At 34.8% G+C, this 24,256-nt stretch overlaps 1 long non-coding RNA gene across 1 annotated transcript; it reads left to right on the forward strand.

The window, feature by feature from the left end:
• The first annotated feature begins 837 nt into the window (after window positions 1-837).
• LOC125269303 lies at window positions 838-19,514 on the forward strand. The gene is made up of 5 exons (XR_007185070.1): window positions 838-1,141; window positions 1,245-1,357; window positions 6,071-6,141; window positions 18,765-18,876; window positions 18,961-19,514. It is a non-coding gene; the product is annotated as an uncharacterized LOC125269303 (long non-coding RNA).
• Window positions 19,515-24,256: the final 4,742 nt, after the last annotated feature.

Consider the following 24,256-nt stretch of genomic DNA (forward strand, 5'->3'; position numbering starts at 1 on the left):
TTGTTTTCTTTTAGGGATCAGAAACCTCTCGGATTTCATCAACAATATCTTAATTTGTGTTCTGAAGATGAATGAAGGTCTTACGGGTTTGGAACGACATGAAGGTGAGTTGTTAATGACTGAATTTTCATTTTTGAGTGAACTAACCCTTTAATTCCTGAAGGTCAACACATTCATACTGAGCATACATGATAACCAAGAAGTATTTGTTCGTGTAGGTCACACATAATTTGTATCTAATGTAATTTAAGTGCAGATTAACCTTTTGAATAGACAAATATAACTTAATAGTTGTTTATTATATTAACTTAATTTTATAATACAGTAATGTCAGTTGGTTTGTTTTGGTGGACTCTTTATGATCAGTGTATTGTGTTCTTTACTCAACAGAGGGCAGCGTTGCTTCATCTTGGTCCATCTCAGCAGCAGCTTCTCTTCTTCATTTACCTCAATGTACGGTAGTACTGGATGTGCTGCAGTATATTTAAACACATTAAAAATGTGTTATTTTCATCTTAAATGAGGAATATACTGTATTTGTATATGCTAGAGATTTGGAGGTTCCAGCAAGCATCACAATATCAGCGAATCACATTTTTTCATGTCAACAACAAGAGTATATAAGTTTATATGGAGTAGTAAACACATTTAATGGATGTAATACTCTTAAATAACTAGCCAACATACTTTTTTGTTGTTACAATGACCAAAAAAATATTCGTAATAATAAATGTCAGAAAGCTTCTGATAGGTTCTAATGTGGTTTAAAAGAGATCCAATATTAATTTGAGGTTTTACAGTAAAACAATAACCGGTGTCTATGATGTTTTGGCGGTAGCTATGGTTACCATGGTCATTTTTTTGTAAAGCTCACTCATTGGACATGCTTAATCATCACCACATCCACAAACACAAACATGCCCACTCACACACTTACAAGAAGACACGTTCACCTCATGACCTGAGCCAGAGTTCATCCTGAACGATCCTTAGCCTGAACTAGAATTATGCTACGTAATATTAGTGTTTTTTATCAAGGTCAGTTACTGATAGCACATCTGATGAGTCTTCTCATGCCATATTTGAATATGTTTGAATGTGAATGAGATTTTTAAACTGCAGCAGAGAGGAAGCATTTCAGGTAGTAATGTTTTAAATTTGGGTCTGTTTCTTACATAAAGCTATCGTATGACATAATGCAGAAGTCATATGAACTACTTCCACGCTGCTATTTGTCATTTTAGGAGCTCAGCAACATGACCGTTCCTGTTCATTTTTGTTGTATGGATTAGAGAAGTGTGAATGGTCATGAAAATGATCCACAGAAGAAAGAAAATCAGAGATTTGGAATGGCATGGTGAGTAAATGAATATAAATTGGTCTATAAAGTATTTTTTTAATGAAACCTGCAAAATACATACACTGCCATACAAAAGTTTGGTGTCAGTGAGAAGTTTTATGATTTCACATAGATTTCACATGAAGTTATGGAGAGCATATGGGTTTAACATGGATTCGTTGATGGGTTTAACATGGCAATATACATGTTTCACATGTGATCTCATAGGTTTCACGTGATCTTGTGTCTCACATGTGCTCTTATAGGTTTCATATGGGAATTGTTTCATATGTGAAGTCACACGTGTGTCTTGTGTGATCTAGTGTTTTACATGGGAATTTACATGTATTTCACATGGGATCTCATGTTTCACATGGGAATTTAGGTATTTCACATGTCTTGTTTTTCACGTGGGAACTTGTGTGTTTCACATGGGATCTCATGTTTTACATGGGGTCTTGTGTGTTTTACATGGGAATTTACATGTTTCACATGGGATCTTGTGTGTTTCACATGGGATCTTGTGTGATTCACATGGGATCTCGTGTGTTTCACGTGGGATCTCATGTGTTTTACATGGAATCTTGTGTTTCACATGGGATCTCATGTTTCACATGGGAATTTATGTGTATTTCACATGGGATCTTGTGTGTTTCACATGGGAACTTGTGTGTTTCACATGGGAACTCGTGTGTTTCACATGGGATCTCGTGTTTTACATGGGGTCTTGTGTGTTTTACATGGGAATTTACGTTTCACATGGGATCTTGTGTGTTTCACATGGGATCTTGTGCGTTTCACATGGGAATTTGTGTTTTACATGGGATCTTGTGTGTTTCACATGTGATCTCATAGGGCTGGGCGATATATCGCACGCGATTCTCACGCGCATTTCGTCAGTAAAGCCGGTTCCCTGATTACCGCTAAATCGCCATCACCTGCTTTCAAATGGTGCGCCATTTAACAGACAGAGCCGTAGTTCACTGATAAGCCACGCAAATATCGCGTTCATTATCGAAGGCGATTCATCTGCGATATGAACGTGGCTTATCAGTGAACTACGGCTCTGGCTATTAAATGGCGCTCCATTTGAAAGCAGGTGATGGCGATTTAGCGGTAATCAGGGAACCGGCTTTACTGACGAAATGCGCGTGAGAATCGCATGCGATATATCGCCCAGCCCTATGATCTCATAGGTTTCACACGTGATCTTGTGTTTCACACGTGATCTTATAGGTTTCATATGGGAATTGTGTTTCATATGTGAAGTCGTGTGTCTTGTGTGATCTCATGTTTTACATGGGAATTTACATGTATTTCACATGGGATCTTGTGTTTCACATGGGAATTTATGTGTATTTCACATGGGATCTTGTGTTTTTTCCTGGGATCTCGTGTGTTTTACATGGAATGTTGTGTGTTTCACATGGGATCTTGTGCATTTCGCAAGGGAATTTATGTCTTTTACATGGATCTTGTGTGTTTCACATGGGATCTTGTGTGTTTTACATGGGATCTTGTGTGTTTCACATGGGATTTTATGTGTGTTTTACATGGGACCGTGTGTGTTTCACATGGGAATTTATGTGTTTTACATGGGATCTTGTGCGTTTCACATGGGATCTTGTGTGCTTCACATGGGATTTTATGTGTTTTACATGGGATCTTGTGTGTTTTACATGGGATCTTGTGTGTTTTACATGGGAATTTATATGTGTTTTACATGGGATCTTGTGCGTTTTACATGGGATCTTGTGCGTTTTACATGGGATCTTGTGCGTTTCACATGGGATCTTGTGCGTTTTACATAGGAATTTACGTGTTTCACATGGGATCTTGTGTGTTTTACATAGGAATTTACGCGTTTCGCATGGGATCTTGTGCGTTTTACATGGGATCTTGTGCGTTTCAAATGGGATCTTGTGCGTTTTGCATGGGATCTTGTGCATTTCGCATGGGATCTTGCGTGTTTTACATGGGATCTTGTGTGTTTTACATGGGATCTTGTGAGTTTTACATAGGAATTCACGTGTTTCACATGGGATCTTGTGTGTTTTACATGGGATCTTGTGTGCTTCACATGGGATCTTGTGCATTTCACATGGGATCTTGTGTGCTTCACATGGGATCTTGTGCATTTCACATGGGATCTTGTGCGTTTCACATAGGATCTTGTGTGTTTCACATGGGATCTTGTGTGTTTTACATAGGAATTTACGTGTTTGACATGGGATCTCATAAGTTTCACATGGGAATTTACATGTTTCACATGGGATCTTGTGTGTTTCACGTGGGAATTTGTGTTTCACATGGGAATTTACATGTGTTTCACATGGGACTTTATGTTACACGTGTGATCACATGGGTTTTACATGGAAATCTGCACGTGTTTCACAAGGGAATTTACATGGGATTCACACAAATGTTCCAAAAGCACACATTTCCCATGTGCAAAATATTTATTTCACATGTGCTTTTAACATGGATTTCACATTTTTACACACATGAAATTCATGTGTTTTTTTCTGTAAGGGAAGGTTAATACATTTATTCAGTAAGGATGCGTTAAATTGAATCAAAAGTAACATTTATAATGTTACAAAAGTTTCTATTTCAAATAAATGATGTTCTTTTGAACTTTTTATTCATCAAAGAATTCTGAGCAGCAATGTATCGTGGTTTCCACAAAGAAATGAAGCAGCTCAACTGTTTTCAACATTGATAATAATCAGAAATGTTTCTTAAGCATCAAATCATTATATTAGAATGATTTCTGAAGGATCATGTGATACTGAAGACTGGAGTAATGATGCTGAAAATTCAGCTTTGATCACAGGAATAAATTACATTTTAAAACAAATTCACATAGAAAACAGTTATTTTGAATTGTAATATTATTTCACTGTTTTTTGATCAAATAAAAGCAGCATTGGTGAGCAGAACAGACTTTTTTCAGAAACTTTGAACAGTTCTGTACACTGTAGTTCGCAAAAGCAGCCTTCGTTTCTCACACCCAATCAGCAAGAGAAGAAAAGCGCCATCAAATATGACTGTTCAGAAGAACCACCTGTGACCGAACGCGGCAGGAAAACACACATTCTTCATAATAACCGTATTGTTTGGCTAACAGTTATTCTTCATGGACACAATGGGCAAAACTCCCAGCTCCTGCTGCAACAGACGTGGTGGTGTCTTAGTTTGCGTCCTCAGAAACCCGAAACTTCACCGGTCTTATTGTCTTTCTAAACAAAATCATCTGGCAGCTCTCCCAAAGCCCTCCGGCCACAGACACCTGCCTGTCGTGCTGAAGCGCGGAAGAGAGACGGGACGTGTGTGTACAGTGGCACTGCGGGATTCAAGCTTCTGCATGTTAGCGGCCCATTCAGGAGATGTACTTTCCCTCCACCAGTTTAATAATGTATTCATCAGCAGCACTTGAAAGCGATGACAGCGTGCCGTGATGTGTTTACACACCTTGCCCACATTACTTGTCCCAGGATGCGTCTTGGACACAATGGATGCTTGTCTTTTTGTTTTAGAGTCTCATGTTGGGTTGTCCGGCACGTCTATGCTTCTGTGATTGGCACATTTCCTTTTATACTCTTCTACAGAACTCGGTTTAAAAAAACACTTGTCCTCACATGTCTGCCTGTAAATCCTCAGATGGGTTGCATCACAGCCATGATTATATCCTTGCCTTTCATTCAGATCTTCCCTTTCAACCTTTTGCTACAAGATATAATTCTGGGATGAGTGTAGAAACGGTGTGTGATGGAATGTTTGCTGTGGGAAAAATATACGTTCACTTACACTTAATAAAATATTAAACATGCTCTTCATATTGACATCCCCATCATATACAGTGGGGTTCAAAAGTCCTATTATACATTTTTCTAATTTTGTAAAATAGAGGCGTCCCAAATTTAGTAATTTTTATTCTCTCATTTTGTTATTTTTATTTCGTATGCATGATATTTTTATTTTTTATGCATTGGTTGTGATTATCTTGATTATTTATTTATATATGTACTTTGAATTACCATTGTGTATGAAATGTGCTATATAAATTTGACTTGCATTAAAATTTTTACAAATTATATTATCAGGATAACAATTTTATCACAGTCTTATCACTGTTATCTAATTTAATTAAACATAAGGATGAACTTAAAAATATTTAATATATGCAAGTTTATTTATACAGCACATTTAATACACAATGCAATGTTATTTTAGGATCACAGAGATACTATTATAGTTTTTATTAATATTTTGAATATTTTTATTTTCATATTTTCCATATGTGTGTGCTTTTGTCATTTTTAATTAACATTTAAAAAAATATGTATATAGTTTTATTTTATTTTATTTTTATTTTTATTACAGTTTTCATTTTAGTTAAGTACATCAAATTAAACTAAATTAAAATGAAGTATTTCCTTGGCAACTTTATAAAAAATAAAATAAGTTTTAAGGTTTTTATATTTTATTTTATTTCAGGTAATGTTTAATTTATTTCAGTTTTATGGTTGTTCGGATAATTAATTTTTTAATTTAATTTTTAGTGCTTTACATAAAAGGATTTTTAAAATAACCATAAAAGTTGTTTAAGAAATAAAAACAAACATTTGATTAAAATGATAAAAAATTGATAAGTAAAGCATGTTTTCTGGATAATATTGTTTTAAATCCTAATCATTTTATATGTTTTTCCTGTTTCCCTTGACCTAGATAATGCCTCAGTGACATCATCCTCTAGGAAGTGACATCATTTTGGTGGGAAAACGACGGCACAAACATCAGTAAGTGTCAGCAATGGTTCTGTAGATCAGGAATAACATGCATGCAAAGTCTAATAAGGCTTCTTAATTTGAAAAGATATGACAAATATTCCTCATCTGAAAGTTGTCATTAATCACTGCACAACCAAATGATGTGTTTGGCGTCTTTAAATTTGCAGTCGCCGATTGTTGCTCTCCTAAAAATCACTCTAGATCACTTTAGATCTCTCGTTGACAGTTAACTGTGGCCATAAAGTTGTCAAAACATTGAGTTGGAGGTCTTTAAATACAGAGCAGATGCAATAATTATGGTATATAAGTAGGGAGCGTCTCACAGTAGCCAACTCCACAACACAGCTGAGCACATCAAACACGCGCCGCAAAACGGGAAATAATTGATCTTAGACTGTCAGCTCAAATTAAAGAGAAATGCAAAGTTGGCAGTGTAATGGACGTGCTGATAGACAGATCAGTCACGCGTTTCAGCCTGATGTTTTTAATGCATGTTAGCAGTTCGGCATTAAAGGGAGAGTGTGCTAGATCCTTAATTCTTATTGGATGAGCTGCTTTCAAAGCCCTTATGAAATGTTAATAAACAAACTACAATTAGGTTTATGAATTATATTTCTTGGAGGAAGCATTGATTAATCTGATTATTAGTATTAAAACTTATTTTCCAAAAATATTTATATAAAAGTGAATTTATTTTAAACATATTGTATAGTGGGCGTCCATACGGGTTTTGCACAAAAGATGAACATGACGGCACATGCTAGTGGATGAGTTGAATCAACTCCACAGCAACTACATAAATTTATCCACTAACCATTCAGAAACGTCCAGTTTCATTCTAAAAGTTGTAACTTCTTCCTGAGTCTCTCCATCAGTGTCGACTCCGGTTTGAACAATGTAAGGCTGAACACCGTTACTGACAATCCTCATTTTGGCTGCGTGAGATTCTCCAGCTTTGTTGTTGTTGAGCTGTTAAAGCTCCGCCCTCTTCTGGAAAGGGGACCGGGAGCAGCAGCTCATTTGCATTTAAAGGGACACACACAAAAACGGCGTGTTTTTGCTCACACCCAAATTTGACAAGCTATAATAAATGATCTATGGGGTATTTTGAGCTGAAACTTCACAGACACATTCTGGGGACACCAGAGACTTATATTACATCTTGTAAAAGGTGCAATAGGTCTCCTTTAAAGGTAAAGCATGTTATTTTTACTGAAAGCTTTCGCTAAAAGTGTAACATTGACCAATGGCGTGAGTTTGGGGGCAGGACCAGTGACAACCTGTTTGAAAATAGTCATTATTTTTGCAATTCTCATTGGTGATTGACAGTATATCTGTGTGTGGTCATAAATACATTTCAATATTTGTCTTTATAAAGTGGTGACCAACTGTGATCACCAAGAAATCTAGATCAAGCAAAGAAAAAAAAAATCACAATCCACAAAAATTAGCTGAGCATCACAACCGACGGCATCTGTTTCCAATATGTAGCGCGGCGGAAGGGTGGGTGCTTCATTTAGTGGCAAAAAAGTACAGCCTACTTTATCTTTAAATAGCCTGCGGCTTTGGGCTGGACGGATGTGTGGCTTATTGTTGTATCCCAGATTCCATGAATCTAGACTACAGCTTCTGTCCTTTGAAGACAACAAGTGTACAATTAGAACGGAATGTTTGCAATGCTTCTCTGCAGCCCCTGCGTGTTGCGCCGGACCCAGATGCAGCAGATAGTGTGAGCCCAACACCGTGTGTTTAGGATGGGCCGCGTCGACCACATGAAAGCGTCCTGTGACTCATTAACCTCCTGCTCTTTGAAAGCCTTTGAAACAGATAATAATTATAATTTACTGCACAAAAAACTAGGCAGGACTTTTGCTGCAAGTGTCGGGCGCTTTTAGATGCTGCATGCGGTTTATGATTTATCAGGAAAGGGGAAGTGTGTTTTATGATGAGAAATGATAAAACTGAAAGTAGCGCTCCAATAACGGCAAGTTCAGGCGGGTTGATATATATGCATACTGCTGTTCAAAAGTTTGGGATCGGTAAGATTTTTAATGTTTTTAAAAGAAGTTTCGTCTGCTCACCAAGGCTGCATTTATTTAACTATAAATACAGTAAAAACAGCAAAATTATGTAATATTATTACAATTTAAAATAACTGTTTTCTATTTGAAAATATTTGAAAATATAATTTATTCCTGTGATGCAAAGCTGAATTTTCAGCATCATTACTCCAGTCTTCAGTGTCACATGATCATTCAGAAATCATTCTGATATGATGATTTGATGCTCAAAAAACATTTAGTGTACAATTGTACAAAATATTTGTGTTCTTTGTGTTCAGTATTTTTTTTTTTTTTTTCAAGATTCTTTGATGAATAGAAAGTTCAAAAGAACAGCATTTATTTGAAATCTAATCTTTTGTAACATTATAAATGTCTTTACTGTCACTTTTGATCGATTTAATGCATCCTTGCTGAATAAAAGTATTAATTTCTTTAATTTCTTTTCAAAAATAAAAATAAATATTCTTACTGACCCCAAACTTTTAATGTTACAGAAGCTTTGAATTTTAGATAAATTCAGTTCTTTTGAACTTTCTAATAATCAAGAAAACCTGAAAAAAAAGTACTGTTTTCAACATTGATAATAATCATAAATGTTTCTTGAGCAGAAAATCAACATATCAGAATGATTTCTGAAGGATCATGTGACACTGAAGACTGGAGCAACGATGTTGAAAATTCAGCTTTGATCACAGGATATAAATTACTTGGTAAAATATTATCAAATAGAGAACAGTTATTTTTAACTAATAATATTTCACAATTTTGCTGTTTTTATGGTATTTCTAATTTTTTTTAAAAATGCAGCCTCGGTGAGCAAAAGACACTTCTTTTAAAAACATTAAAAGTCTTACCGATCTTACTGAATTTTTAAACAGTAGTGTATATAATTCAAATAACATATATATATATATATATATATATATATATATATATATATATATATATATATATATATATATATATATATATATATATGAAAAAATAAATAACTACAATAGATTTTAAACATATTATCAATATAAGTATTTCTAATAAATTCTAAAATCCATTTGTAGCTTTTCCCCCTAGTAAGAAACTATTTATTGGTCTGTTTATTGAACAGATAATAGTTATAATTCACTGCATAAAAATCTAGGACTTGTGCTGAAGTTTCAGTCTATCAGGAAAGGGGGTCTATTTTTATGAGAAATAGCAAAACCATAAGTATCTCTTTAATAACTGAGCATCATTTAAGGACATTTCACATTATGGGCTCCATGCATGCTTGGATGCCATTAAATCTTGCTTATTTTCCCTTTAAGAGCAGGAAATTCCAGTTTTCTGCTGATGCAAATGTATGACAAATTCACACACAGTGATGCTCTTAGCAGTGGCCACAATCATCATGATCATTTCCTACCAAACATCCACCGCAGAAAAACATCTGTCCGGTTTAATGAGAAGACCAGAGCTTGAGCTGCTCTATCTAGTAGAGAATACTGTCGTTATTAGTCATGTGTTTCCTAAGGCCAGTATCACTAACTGTTACTCATACTTAATGTTAAAGAAGTGCTGTTACTCACACGGATCAAATGTATTATTTTCACCTGCTGAACCATAAAACAGGTGAAAAATCCCACCGATGCACCAGGTGGTTCAAGTTATCAAGTTAGTTGAAATACATCAATCTACCTGAAATAAAATGTAGAAGTACATTTTTTTTTGTTTATTTCAGTCAATGTTTATTTTAAATCAAGTAACATGAATGTTTTAGTGCTGTCAACTCGATTAATCGCATCTAACAAAATGTGACCCTGGACCACAAAACCAGTCATAAGTCGCACAGGTAAATTTGTATCAATAGCCAACAATACATTGTATGGGTCAAAGTGATCAATTTTTCTTTTATGCCAAAAATCATTAGGATATTAAGTAAAGATCATGTTCCATGAAGATATTTTGTAAACTTCCTACCATAAATATATCAAAAATGTATTTTTGTGAGTGTATATGCATTGCTAAGGACTTCATTTGGACAACTTTAAAGGTGATTTTCTCAATATTTTGATTTTCTTTTTTTTTTTTTTGCTCCCTCAGATTCCAGATTTTTAAATAGTTGATCTCAGCCATATTGTCCTATTTTAAATATCAATTTCAAAAAATTGACCACTATGACTGGTTTTGTGGTCCAGGTCACAAATGTGTGTCTGTGTGTGTGTGTGTGTGTATATGTATATATGTATATATATATATATATATATATATATATATATATATATATATATATATACAAACATTTATGTTAGATTGCAATTAATCGATTTGACAGCACTAGCTGTTTTTTTCCTGGTTTTAGCTTTAGTTTTAGCTATAATAACCCTGAATGCATCCACGGAAAAATATGAGATGTTCTCCTTTAACTTTAATCAAACTTAAAAAATCGTTTGAGATTCTGGAACCTCTCTGATTGGTTGATCTCACATCGTGTCCCTGCAGGTCATAATACACACAAATGCCTTGATCTTTAGAGTGGCTAATGAAGTTTTGTTCATTCCGTTCTCAAAATCAGCCAGGAATCTCGAAAAATGTTAGTGCCAAATCAGACTTGTTGTTATTTATGATATTGACCTTCGTTCATTTCATACTTCTGTGAAAAAAAAACTCTACGGATGTTTTTATGAAGTTTTCATTATCAGTAGCTCATACCGTGATCACATGGAGTTTTATATGGCAGTTTCAAAGTCGGAAAAAAATGAGCAGGATATTTGTTAATTTCCTCTGTGAAAGTCTATGTACAGTTAGAATAAACATCTATATAGCCTTCTTAATGTGCAGGGTCTTCATTGAATATACTTCTGCATCTGTTGATTTCATCTTACAGTATGTGTGGATTTTTTTGTTTTTTGAAAAACCAGAAGCATGCTGAACTCACTGGCAGAAACAAAAATCAGTGCCTATGATAGTTAATAATCCAGATTTAGATGTTGAAACTGTCATTGTAGAAAAGCTAAACTCCTGGTGAATGACTAAAAATGGAAGTTGCACTGAAATCCACAAAATTCCACTGGCCAGGCCGAGCTCAAGCCACAGAGATCAATGTCACACACATTGACAGCTTCATCGTCTGTGCCAGCGTGCTGAAATAAAAACCGCCTGTCCGACTCTCTTTATCCCTTACCCACAATACTAACAGCAGAAAAGATCTTCATTGAACTTCTGCAGGGAATAATGCAGCATAAAACTACCTAATGTGCATTTGAAATGGAGTACAGTGAGGCTAAAGACTCTTGGGTAACAAATCAGAAACATGCAGAAGGCCTGTGTGGTCAGTTGTAGAAAAATATCACTCACAATAGCAAGGTCATGGGTTTGACACACATATGCAATGCACTGTAACTGTAAAGTCACTCTGAATAAAAGCATAAATAAGGTATGTCTATGAATATTTAATAAAATATTGAAGCGCATAAATAATGACCATATTAAAAAAAACAAAAAACAGAGTGTCTATTTACATTGTGTTGGCAAATGCTATTTACACTAGCTCCGCCCACCAATGTCTGGTTGGGCCACTCAAGTTTTAAAAAAGACGTGGAAAACTCAACGTCTTCAGTTGCTCAGCAGTAGAGAGTAAGGCTTGCAGACCTGGCTTTTAACGCGACTGACGCGGGTTCGAATTCACCTTTTGCCGATTTCGCATTTATTTTTTAATAAAAATGATAATAATGTTCTAAAAGTGCGAACGAGTGTTTAATAATATCAAAAGTGTTTATTGGGTAGGATTAGGTGAAGGTGTAGGAAATGTTTTTATTCTCCAAATAAAGCAGCATCCATTTAATAATTTTAATAAATATAATCATTTACACTCTATGATATTATTGCATTCTGTTAATGTGCAAAAATACTGAGGTGTAAATAGTATCTGCCAATATAATGTATAGATAGCATCTAATTACTATTTACTCTTATTTCAAAGAACTGATACTTTTACATGATGTAAATAGAATATATTGCTATTTTCACTTAGTGTAGATAGCATCTATCGTTAAGAAAATATTTTCACTTAGTGTAAATAGCATCTATCGCTAAGAAAATATTTTCACTTAGTTTAAATAGCATCTATCGCTAAGAAAATATTTTCACTTAGTGTAAATAGCATCTATCGCTAAGAAAATATTTTCACTTAGTGTAAATAGCATCTATTGTTAAGAAAATGTTTTCACTTAGCGTAAATAACATCCACAACTATTTTCACTTAGTGTAAATAGCATCTATCGCTAAGAAAATATTTTCACTTAGTGTAAATAGCATCTATCGCTAAGAAAATATTTTCACTTAGCGTAAATAGCATCTATCGTTAAGAAAATATGCTATTTTCACTTAGCGTAAATAGCATCTATCGTTAAGAAAATATTTTCACTTAGTGTAAATAGCATCTATCGCTAAGAAAATATGCTATTTTCACTTAGCATAAATAGCATCTACAACTGTTTTCACATAGTGTAAATACCATCTATCGCTAAGAAAATATTTTCACTTAGTGTAAATAGCATCTATCATTAAGAAAATATGCTATTTTCACTTAGCATAAATACTGTTTTCATTTAGTGTAAATAGCATCTATTGCAAAGAAAATTTTCACTTAGCGTAAATAGCATCTACAACTATTTACACTTAGTGTAAATAGCATCTATCGTTAAGAAAATATTTTCACATAATGTAAATAGCATCTCTCGCTAAGAAAATATTTTCTCTTAGCGTAAATGGCTTGTATCGTTAAGAAAATATTTTCACTTAGCGTAAATAGCATCTATCGCTAAGAAAATATTTTAACTTAGCGTAAATAGCATCTATCGCTAAGAAAATGTTTTCACTTAGCGTAAATAGCATCTATCGCTAAGAAAATGTTTTCACTTAGCATAAATAGCATCTATCGCTAAGAAAATATTTTCACTTAGTGTAAATAGCATCTACAACTGTTTTCACATAGTGTAAATAGCATCTATCGCTAAGAAAATATTTTCACTTAGCGTAAATAGCATCTATCGCTAAGAAAATGTTTTCACATAGTGTAAATAGCATCTATCGCTAAGAAAATATTTTCACTTAGCGTAAATAGCATCTATCGCTAAGAAAATGTTTTCACATAGTGTAAATAGCATCTATCTCTAAGAAAATGTTTTCACTTAGCGTAAATAGCATCTATCGCTAAGAAAATGTTTTCACATAGTGTAAATAGCATCTATCGCTAAGAAAATGTTTTCACTTAGCATAAATAGCATCTATCGCTAAGAAAATGTTTTCACTTAGTGTAAATAGCATCTACAACTGTTTTCACATAGTGTAAATAGCATCTATCGCTAAGAAAATGTTTTCACTTAGCATAAAGCATCTATCGCTAAGAAAATGTTTTCACTTAGTGTAAATAGCATCTATCGCTAAGAAAATGTTTTCACATAGTGTAAATAGCATCTATCGCTAAGAAAATATTTTCACTTAGCGTAAATAGCATCTATCGCTAAGAAAATGTTTTCACATAGTGTAAATAGCATCTATCTCTAAGAAAATGTTTTCACTTAGCGTAAATAGCATCTATCGCTAAGAAAATGTTTTCACATAGTGTAAATAGCATCTATCGCTAAGAAAATGTTTTCACTTAGCATAAATAGCATCTATCGCTAAGAAAATGTTTTCACTTAGTGTAAATAGCATCTACAACTGTTTTCACATAGTGTAAATAGCATCTATCGCTAAGAAAATGTTTTCACTTAGCATAAATAGCATCTATCGCTAAGAAAATGTTTTCACTTAGTGTAAATAGCATCTACAACTGTTTTCACATAGTGTAAATAGCATCTATCGCTAAGAAAATGTTTTCACTTAGCATAAATAGCATCTATCGCTAAGAAAATGTTTTCACTTAGCATAAATAGCATCTATCGCTAAGAAAATGTTTTCACATAGTGTAAATAGCATCTATCGCTAAGAAAATTTTTTCACATAGTGTAAATAGCATCTATCTCTAAGAAAATGTTTTCACTTAGCGTAAATAGCATCTATCGCTAAGAAAATGTTTTCACATAGTGTAAATAGCATCTATCGCTAAGAAAATGTTTTCACTTAGCGTAAATAGCATCTATCGCTAAGAAAATGTTTTCACTTAGCGTAAATAGCATCTATCGTTAAGAAAATATTTTCACTTAGCGTAAATAGCATCTATCATTAAGAAAATGTTTTCACTTAGCGTAAATAGCATCTATCGCTAAGAAAATGTTTTCACTTAGCATAAATAGCATCTACAACTGTTTTCACATAGTGTAAATAGCATCTATCTCTAAGAAAATGTTTTCACTTAGCGTAAATAGCATCTATCGTTAAGAAAATGTTTTCACTTAGCGTAAATAGCATCTATCATTAAGAAAATATTTTCACTTAGTGTAAATAGCATCTATCATTAAGAAAATATTTTCACTTAGTGTAAATAGCATCTATCGCTAAGAAAATGTTTTCACTTAGCGTAAATAGCATCTATCATTAAGAAAATGTTTTCACTTAGCGTAAATAGCATCTATCGCTAAGAAAATGTTTTCACTTAGCATAAATAGCATCTACAACTGTTTTCACATAGTGTAAATAGCATCTATCTCTAAGAAAATGTTTTCACTTAGCGTAAATAGCATCTATCGTTAAGAAAATGTTTTCACTTAGCGTAAATAGCATCTATCGTTAAGAAAATATTTTCACTTAGCGTAAATAGCATCTATCATTAAGAAAATATTTTCACTTAGTGTAAATAGCATCTATCATTAAGAAAATGTTTTCACTTAGCGTAAATAGCATCTATCGTTAAGAAAATATTTTCACTTAGCGTAAATAGCATCTATCATTAAGAAAATGTTTTCACTTAGCGTAAATAGCATCTATCGCTAAGAAAATGTTTTCACTTAGCATAAATAGCATCTACAACTGTTTTCACATAGTGTAAATAGCATCTATCTCTAAGAAAATGTTTTCACTTAGCGTAAATAGCATCTATCGTTAAGAAAATGTTTTCACTTAGCGTAAATAGCATCTATCGTTAAGAAAATATTTTCACTTAGCGTAAATAGCATCTATCATTAAGAAAATATTTTCACTTAGTGTAAATAGCATCTATCGCTAGCCGCTGCCATTCAAAAAAAAGTAAAATATTTTTATTTACAATTATCTTTTATTTTAGGACCAGAAAAATAAATATGTAATTTATTTAAGGACCATAATTATTTATTTTAGGACCAGAAAATCTTTAGCCCCATTATATGCTGTAATTTACATGGATTTGTGCTAATTCTGAACACTTAATTAAGCCTGAAAGACCAAGCTTAAACAACATGGTTATGATGAACAAAGATTTTTACATATCAGTTGCATTGAAGGTACACATTTCATCGGATCATGTTTTCCCTGGGAATCAAACCCATGATTTTGCTGTTGTTTGATCTACAGGTAGGTATGTTTAAACAAAATCATGAGGTGGATGATATAAAATATTTATCCTAATGAAAATATTTTTGTTCCAGTTTTGCATTATTTACCCAACCAACAGATATGACACAATTACATCACTAAAGATGTGTAGGTCAATAGAGTTGTGTTTACCTTACAGCTTTGCACCTTTTTATTTCTAACAATTTAGATGTTTATCTTCATGTTTAAGCACAAAGGGTGTTTCAATAGAGCATGACATATGTTCAGCAGGGTTTCAGGCCTCTGGTGACGGCTTGAGAGGAGGACGGAGGGGAAGGTTTTTGTCAAAGCGTATGATTGATGGGATTCTGCACATGGTGGTCTGGGTCCCTCAAACAGCCAGAGGAGACACGGGTGATATTCTGCAGGTCGCTCGCAGATAGTGATAACTGCTGCTTTTCACCGGTTCTTTTTAATCACTGCATTATTGATAAATGCGTGTAAATCTGTCACATGAGCTGTCAACACAGCAAACAGTCCATTGCCTATAAAGCACATCCTGTATGAGACTCCAGATGGTTTAAGATGATAGAACAATATCTGTCATTTTTGTGTATCAGGTTGAATGAATGTTTGTAGAGTGTTTACAAGTTTCTGTGTTATTTTAGAAGAAGGGGCCATTTTTCCTATGAAATTCTATGTAATCAACATATGAGTTGTCTGTTTAGTAAATGCCATGTTCTGCACAATATAGAGAAAGTGTGACATTTTTTACATCGGAATTGAGTGAAACTGAGTGCACTCTAAAAAATGTTGATCGCTCAAAAAACAAAAAAAAAAAACAAAGTTTGCATCAATCTTTTTTGAGTTATGACAACTACTAAGGAAATAGTTCAACTAACAAAGTACATTGAGTTAGAGGAGCTTAATTATTTGTATAGCATATGCACAATTGTTTTTTAAATTACCCCCCCCCCCCCAAAAAAAAATCAATCTTTGCAAAATTTGCATCAATCTTTATTCTTTATGAGTTATGACAACTTCTAATTAAGTTATATTCAATCAACAAAGTACACTGAGTTAGAGAAACCTGCACTCTAAAACTAATTCAGGGGACCTTTAGTCATTACTTAAATATATATATATTGTTGTGAAATAAAAAATCAAGTTCTGAATCAAAAATGTATTTAATTAAGTTCTGTTAATGTAAAATACAATCTGATGACGTGTAAACGTGTTTCATTGTTTTGAGTTGTATGAACACTTCTTTTAACTGGGCTGGGATTTAGTAATTATGTGTCTGATTTAATTCACAAACTATTTTGGGTTCATTTTAAGCCAGCCATATAGTCATTTTTAATTAATAGTTGAGTTAAATAAAACTACCCAGCAGGTTGAGTGAACATTTAACCCAACCCCTGGGTTTGTCCATTTTCAACCCAACTTGGGTTGTTTTTAACCCAGCATTTTTTAGAGTGTAGCATATACACAAATTAAATATATAGTATAGATAGATAAGTTTGCATCAATCTTTTTGAGTTATGACAACTTCTAATAAAATTATAGTACTTTGAATTAATCATTTGTAGCAAGTCCTAACTTATTGAGTTGTGGCTCTGGAACCCATTAAAGGGGACATATTATGCAAAATTTACTTTCATATTGTTTTTGAACATAATGTGTCCACAGTGTGTGTACACAACCACCCTATTGTGGTAAAAATAAATCCATCCATTGCGTTTATTTTCCCCCTAGATCTGGAAAAGTGTCTCAAAATGAGCTGTACAGGAATGTGATCCAATGTGAACAGGCCCCGCCCACGACTGGCAACTGAATCGGCCTTATTAGCTTAGCTCCTCCCCTCAGAGAGCTGTACACAGTCCGCCATGTTTATCTCCTCGCCAGAGCATTTAACAGCAGCATTCAAGTAGGAAATTTATTATTAAAGTTGTGCTTGATTATGATTTCACTTTTTTTAACTTTAGTGTGTAATGTTGCTGTTTGATCATAAAGAACATCTGCAAAGTTACGACGCTCAAAGTTCAAAGCAAAGGGAGATATTCTCTTTTACAGAAATCGCTTTTTAAGGAGTACAACAAACGGCTGGCAGGAACTACAACAAGCTTTTTCCTGGGTTGGTGACATCACAAACCATAAAATTTACATAAACTCCGCCTCCGAGAACACACAACAAAGGGGGCGGGGCCATGTTGGGCTGCTTTAGAGAAGAGGAAGAGTTGTTGTAGTAGAGTGTTGTTGTCATGCCGTCATTTTACGCCGGACTGCTTCACAAACGAGGGTCAATTCAACACAAAAGATGAACATGACGGCACATGCTAGTGGATGAGTTGAATCAACTCCACAGCAACTACATAAATTTATCCACTAACCATTCAGAAACGTCCAGTTTCATTCTAAAAGTTGTAACTTCTTCCTGAGTCTCTCCATCAGTGTCGACTCCGGTTTGAACAATGTAAGGCTGAACACTGTTACTGACAATCCTCATTTTGGCTGCGTGAGATTCTCCAGTTTTGTTGTTGTTGAGCTGTTAAAGCTCCGCCCTCTTCTGGAAAGGGGGCTGGGAGCAGCAGCTCATTTGCATTTAAAGGGACACACACAAAAACGGTGTGTTTTTGCTCACACCCAAATAGGGGCAAATTTGACAAGCTATAATAAATGATCTGTGGGGTATTTTGAGCTGAAACTTCAGACACATTCTGGAGACACCAGAGACTTATATTACATCTTGTAAAAGGGGCATTATATATCTTACATGTTTCAGTTATAATCAGCAGCTAGTATAGCACATGTTAAATGTAACTTACTGTACTTGGCATGCAAATCTAATGAACAAATAAAACATTACTTGTCGCTGACATTAGCATGATCATTGTTTATAGAGTCATTTTTCATTTGAATGTGAAAGTTTATTTTAGAGTGCGATTGTGTTAATGCTGGTACTTCCCAAGCATCACTTGGTTGTGAAAATGTGCCTGGAATGTATTTATTTTGATCATAATGATTGTTTCAACAGGAAGCACCTGCAGCAAAGGAAATAAAATTCTTATGAATCATAATGTTCAGAAATCATGTAAAATCCCTCAGGAACTAATGTGTAAGCAGACCTCTTTCCCTTCTCAGATAATTGCAACACATGCCAAATGTGTAGCTTCATCACATCAAAACACTGGGAAGGAGTGATTAGGAATGATTTTGGGTCTTTCCAGCAACCACCCATTGCCTTCTTCCACCGGTAAGCTAAACGCTACATCATGGTGTGTGTAACTGATGTGTTTAGCAGTGATAAAGGTTGTTATCTTCTTCATCCACCTCACAGATGACCCAGCGAGGGGCCAGACACGAGATGATTGTTTGTGGCATTGATGTAACGTCTAGAAAAGGTTCAGTCTGTAATTAGCTGAAGTGCTCGTGAAGGAGACAGACATGGTGAAGATGAATATTCCCCGAGCATGTGGCGTGATTCTGATGTACAGTCGTCTCTACGCCCACCTGGCAAAGCTTTATCAACCCTAAAAGCATTCAGAAACTTTCAGCACTGAAGGTCGTACAGTGAATCATCTCAGTTTTGGTTCAGTTTCTCCACCCTGAGCATTAAACAACAGCAGTGTTTATGTGGTGAACTGCTGTGTGTCATGTTGCATCAAATATTCTACAGTAGTCTGTTGTAGTACTCAGATATATAGTTGCAGGACCAGTACTTATTTATACTGTAATTTTACTGAGCTTAAGTCTTGTCTTTACTTTCATTGCAGGTCTTGGGTTTCACATGGTGGTGGTTAGTAATGGAGATGCATACTAGACACTGGGTATGTTCAGAATGGCATACTAACTAATATATATATATATATATATATATATATATATATATATATATATATATATACACACAGTGGGTACGGAAAGTATTCAGACCCCCTTAAATTTGTCACTCTTTGTTATATTGCAGCCATTTCCTAAAATAATTTAAGTTCATTTTTTTCCCTCATTAATGTACACACAGCACCCCATATTGACAGAAAAACACAGAATTGTTGACATTTTTGCAGATTTATTAAAAAATAAAAACTGAAATATCACATGGTCCTAAGTATTCAGACCCTTTGCTGTGACACTCATATATTTAACTCAGGTGCTGTCCATTTCTTCTGATCATCCTTGAGATGGTTCTACACCTTCATTTGAGTCCAGCTGTGTTTGATTACACTGATTGGACTTGATTAGGAAAGCCACACACCTGTCTATATAAGACCTTACAGCTCACAGTGCATGTCAGAGCAAATGAGAATCATGAGGTCAAAGGAACTGCCTGAAGAGCTCAGAGACAGAATTGTGGCAAGGCACAGATCTGGCCAAGGTTACAAAAACATTTCTGCTGCACTTAAGGTTCCTAAGAGCACAGTGGCCTCCATAATCCTTAAATGGAAGACGTTTGGGACGACCAGAACCCTTCCTAGAGCTGGCCGTCCGGCCAAACTGAGCTATCAGGGGAGAAGAGCATTGGTGAGAGAGGTAAAGAAGAACCCAAAGATCACTGTGGCTGAGCTCCAGAGATGCAGCTGAAAGTTGTAGAAAGTCAACCATCACTGCAGCCCTCCACCAGTCGGGGCTTTATGGCAGAGTGGCCCGACGGAAGCCTCTCCTCAGTGCGAGTTTGCTAAAAAACACCTGAAGGACTCCAAGATGGTGAGAAATAAGATTCTCTGGTCTGATGAGATCAAGATAGAACTTTTTGGCCTTAATTCTAAGCGGTATGTGTGGAGAAAACCTGGCACTGCTCATCACCTGTCCAATACAGTCCCAACAGTGAAGCATGGTGGTGGCAGCATCATGCTGTGGGGGTGTTTTTCAGCTGCAGGGACAGGACCACTGGTTGCAATCAAGGGAAGGATGAATGCGGCCAAGTACAGGGATATCGTGGATGAAAACCTTCTCCAGAGTGCTCAGGACCTCAGACTGGGCTGAAGGTTTACCTTCCAACAAGACAATGACCCTAAGCACACAGCTAAAATAAGGAAGGAGTGGCTTCACAACAACTCTGTGACTGTTCTTGAATGGCCCAGCCAGAGCCCTGACTTAAACCCAATTGAGCATCTCTGGAGAGACCTAAAAATGGCTGTCCACCAATGTTTACCATCCAACCTGACAGCACTGGAGAGGATCTGCAAGGAGGAATGGCAGAGGATCCCCAAATCCAGGTGTGAAAAACTTGTTGCATCTTTCCCAAAAAGACTCATGGCTGTATTAGATCAAAAGGGTGCTTCTACTAAATACTGAGCAAAGGGTTTGAATACTTAGGACCATGTGATAGTTTTTCTTTTTTAATAAATCTGCAAAAATGTCAACAATTCTGTGTTTTTCTGTCAATATGGGGTGCTGTGTGTACATTAATGAGGAAAAAAAATGAACTTAAATGATTTTAGCGAATGGCTGCAATATAACAAAGAGTGAAAAATTTAAGGGGGTCTGAATACTTTCCGTATCCACTGTATATATATATATATATATATATATATATATATATATATATATATATATATATATATATATATATATATATAGGTCAAGTCATCTTTATTTCTATAGCACTGCATATTGTTTCAAAGCAGCTTTACTGTGATAAACTGAAAAATAATGATTCAATGATGCAAACTGAGTTCAAATTCTGCTGTAATCAGCTTTAAAGAGGCGATAGTGTTGTTATTCAGCTCAAGTCAGTCCAGTGTTGATTCAGTTCAATAACTATGTAAAATTTCAATGGTGAAATGAATTCAATGCCAGTCGCTTTACTGTAGTAAGTCCAATAAACACAGGCATAAAGACAGGCGTAAATGTACACTGAGTGTATAGGAATATGTATGGAAGCTTGTTTTCACCACGGAATAAAACATTTTAAAAGATAATTGCGACTTTTTATCTCGCAATTCTGAATTGCATGATATAAACTTGCAATTCTGACTTTTTTCTCACAATTGTGAGTTTATATCTCACAATTCTGACTTTAGAACTCACAATTGCGACTTTCTATCACACAGTTCTGAGAAAAAAAGTACCAATTCAGGATTTAAAGAGAAAAAAAGTCAGAATTGTGAGATAAAGTCGCAATTGCCTTTTTTATTTTTTATTCCAAGGCGGAAACAAGCTTCCATAATTCTAACATAGAGAAACATAACATATATAACACGAACCAGATCATGAGACTAGGGATCAGAAAAACGTAAGGTAAAAAGATGGTGGGCTCCGAAATCATGTAACTTGTTTAAAACGGCAAAATAACAGTATTTATTTCAGAGATGATAGATGCAACAAGAATGTAATAAAATAATGAGATCATGTGACAACAATGGAGAAAGCTACATTTTGAAACCTTCATCTTTGCATATTGTGTACTGTCAAAGTCCAATATAAAAGGCCAAAGACCAAGTCTGAAATCTCAAAACTGCTCGCTGAACTCACAATCAAATAACATATTTCAAATCAGCAACAAAATCTGACATGAACTGTGTCTTAAGTTCACAGTGTTCTTAAGTGTTCCATTTCAAACTTAACAATATCAAGCCCACTTCTTCCAAACTCATTCGTTGATCAAATTGCCTAAAGACAGTTTACAATTGGATAAAAATATGGAATATTTATTCTAAGTATGTATTTCTGAAATCATATCTTTATGATGCTTGCTGAATTAAACATGCAACATGATGGTCATGTGACAACAATGTAGCATACTATGTATTACTAAATATATTTCAAGTAAGAAAATTTGTATATATATATATATATATATATATATATATATATATATATATATATATATATATATATATATATATATATATGAGCCAGAATTCTCACAAGAGATTTAGAAACTCCTCTGTTGTGTAACTTGTAAAATAATGTTTCATGATTTACACGATCAAAGGCTTTAGATGCATCAGTAAAACATAAATATTGTGGAATTATGCCTGTTATACAAATCTAAAATCTCCTTTAAAGCAAAAATACACATATCTGTGCTATGTTTAGGTTTAAAACCAAACTGGTTGTCATTGTTCAGGACAAACTGTTCCAATTTATTCAGTAACGTCCTCTCAATGACCTTGAACAATATACTGGCCAGAGCTATAGGCTGATAATTATCCATGCTATTTATTTTGCCAGCTTTGTCTTTAAAGGGTTAGTTCACCCAAAAATGAAAATAATGTCATTAATTACTCACCCTCATGTCGTTCCACACCCGTCAGACCTTCGTTCAGAACACAAATTAAGATATTTTTGATGAAATCTGATGGCTCAGTGAGGCCTGCACTGACAGCAAGATAATTAACACTTTCAATGCCCAGAAAGGAACTAAAGACATATTTAAAACAGATCATGTGACTACAGTGGTTCAACATTAATGTTATGAAGCGACGAGAATACTTTTTGTGCACCAAAAAAACTAAATAATGACTTTATTCAACAATATCTAGTGATGGGCGATTTCAAAACACTGCTTCATGAAGCTTTACGAATCTTTTGTTTTGAATCGCGTGTATCAAACTACTAAAGTCACGTGATTTCAGTAAACAAGGCTTCGTTACATCATAAGTGTTTTGAAATTTCAGTAGTTCATGTGACTTTGGCAGTTTGATACGTGATCCGAACCACTGATTCAAAACAAAAGATTCGTAAAGCTTTGAAGCTTCATGAAACAGTGTTTTGAAATCGTCCATCACTAGATATTGTTCAAAAGTAATTATTTTGTTTTTTTGGCACACAAAAAGTATTCTCGTCACTTCATAACATCAAGGTTGAACCACTGTTGTCACATGAACTGTTTTAAATATGTCTTTAGCAGCTTTCTGGGCATTGAATGTGTTAATTATCTTGCTGGCAATGAAGGCCTCACTAAGCCATCAGATTTTATCAAAAATATCTTAATTTGTGCTTTGAAGATGAACCAAGGTCTTATGGGTGTGAAATGACATGAGGATGAGTAATTAATGAACTAACCCTTAAAGGTCCCGTTTTTCGTGTTTTTTTTTAAGCTTTGATTGTGTTTATAGTGTGCAATATAACATGTGTTCATGTTTCGCGTGTAAAAAAACACAGTATTTTTCACATAATTTACTTATCTGTATACCGCTGTTTCCACTGTCATAAAAACGGGCTGATGACTTCCTTGTTCTATGAAGTCCCTCCTTCAGAAATACGTAACGAGTTCTGATTGTGCCAGCGCTTCCTGTGTTGTGATTCAACAGCAGTTTAGCGAACCTTGCCCGGAAAGGTCACGCCTCTTACCATAACGTGGAGATGCACGCGCTCAGTGTTATTGTAAACATGTCTTTCATTTTACCCTATCAATTTGAGCCGGAATCAGACCCGGTGATTGGACTGCGGGATGAAAATAACAGCGTTTCGACGACATGGCGACAAACACACTCTACAAACGCAACTCTTGTGTATTCCTGTGGGCGGAGGTTAGTCAAAAAACTGTTTTAGTGACGTCATTAAAGAAGGAAGTAGAGGGATGTAGTCCAAACTGGCCGTTCGATGTAGGCGACTTCTGTTAAATAAAATATCTCGCTTGGCATTGAACTTTGAGCTTTAAAATTTTACAGATTTTATTTATACTC

The sequence above is a fragment of the Megalobrama amblycephala genome, linkage group LG5 (assembly GCF_018812025.1).
Source record: "Megalobrama amblycephala isolate DHTTF-2021 linkage group LG5, ASM1881202v1, whole genome shotgun sequence".
Taxonomy (NCBI): Eukaryota; Metazoa; Chordata; class Actinopteri; order Cypriniformes; family Xenocyprididae; genus Megalobrama; species Megalobrama amblycephala.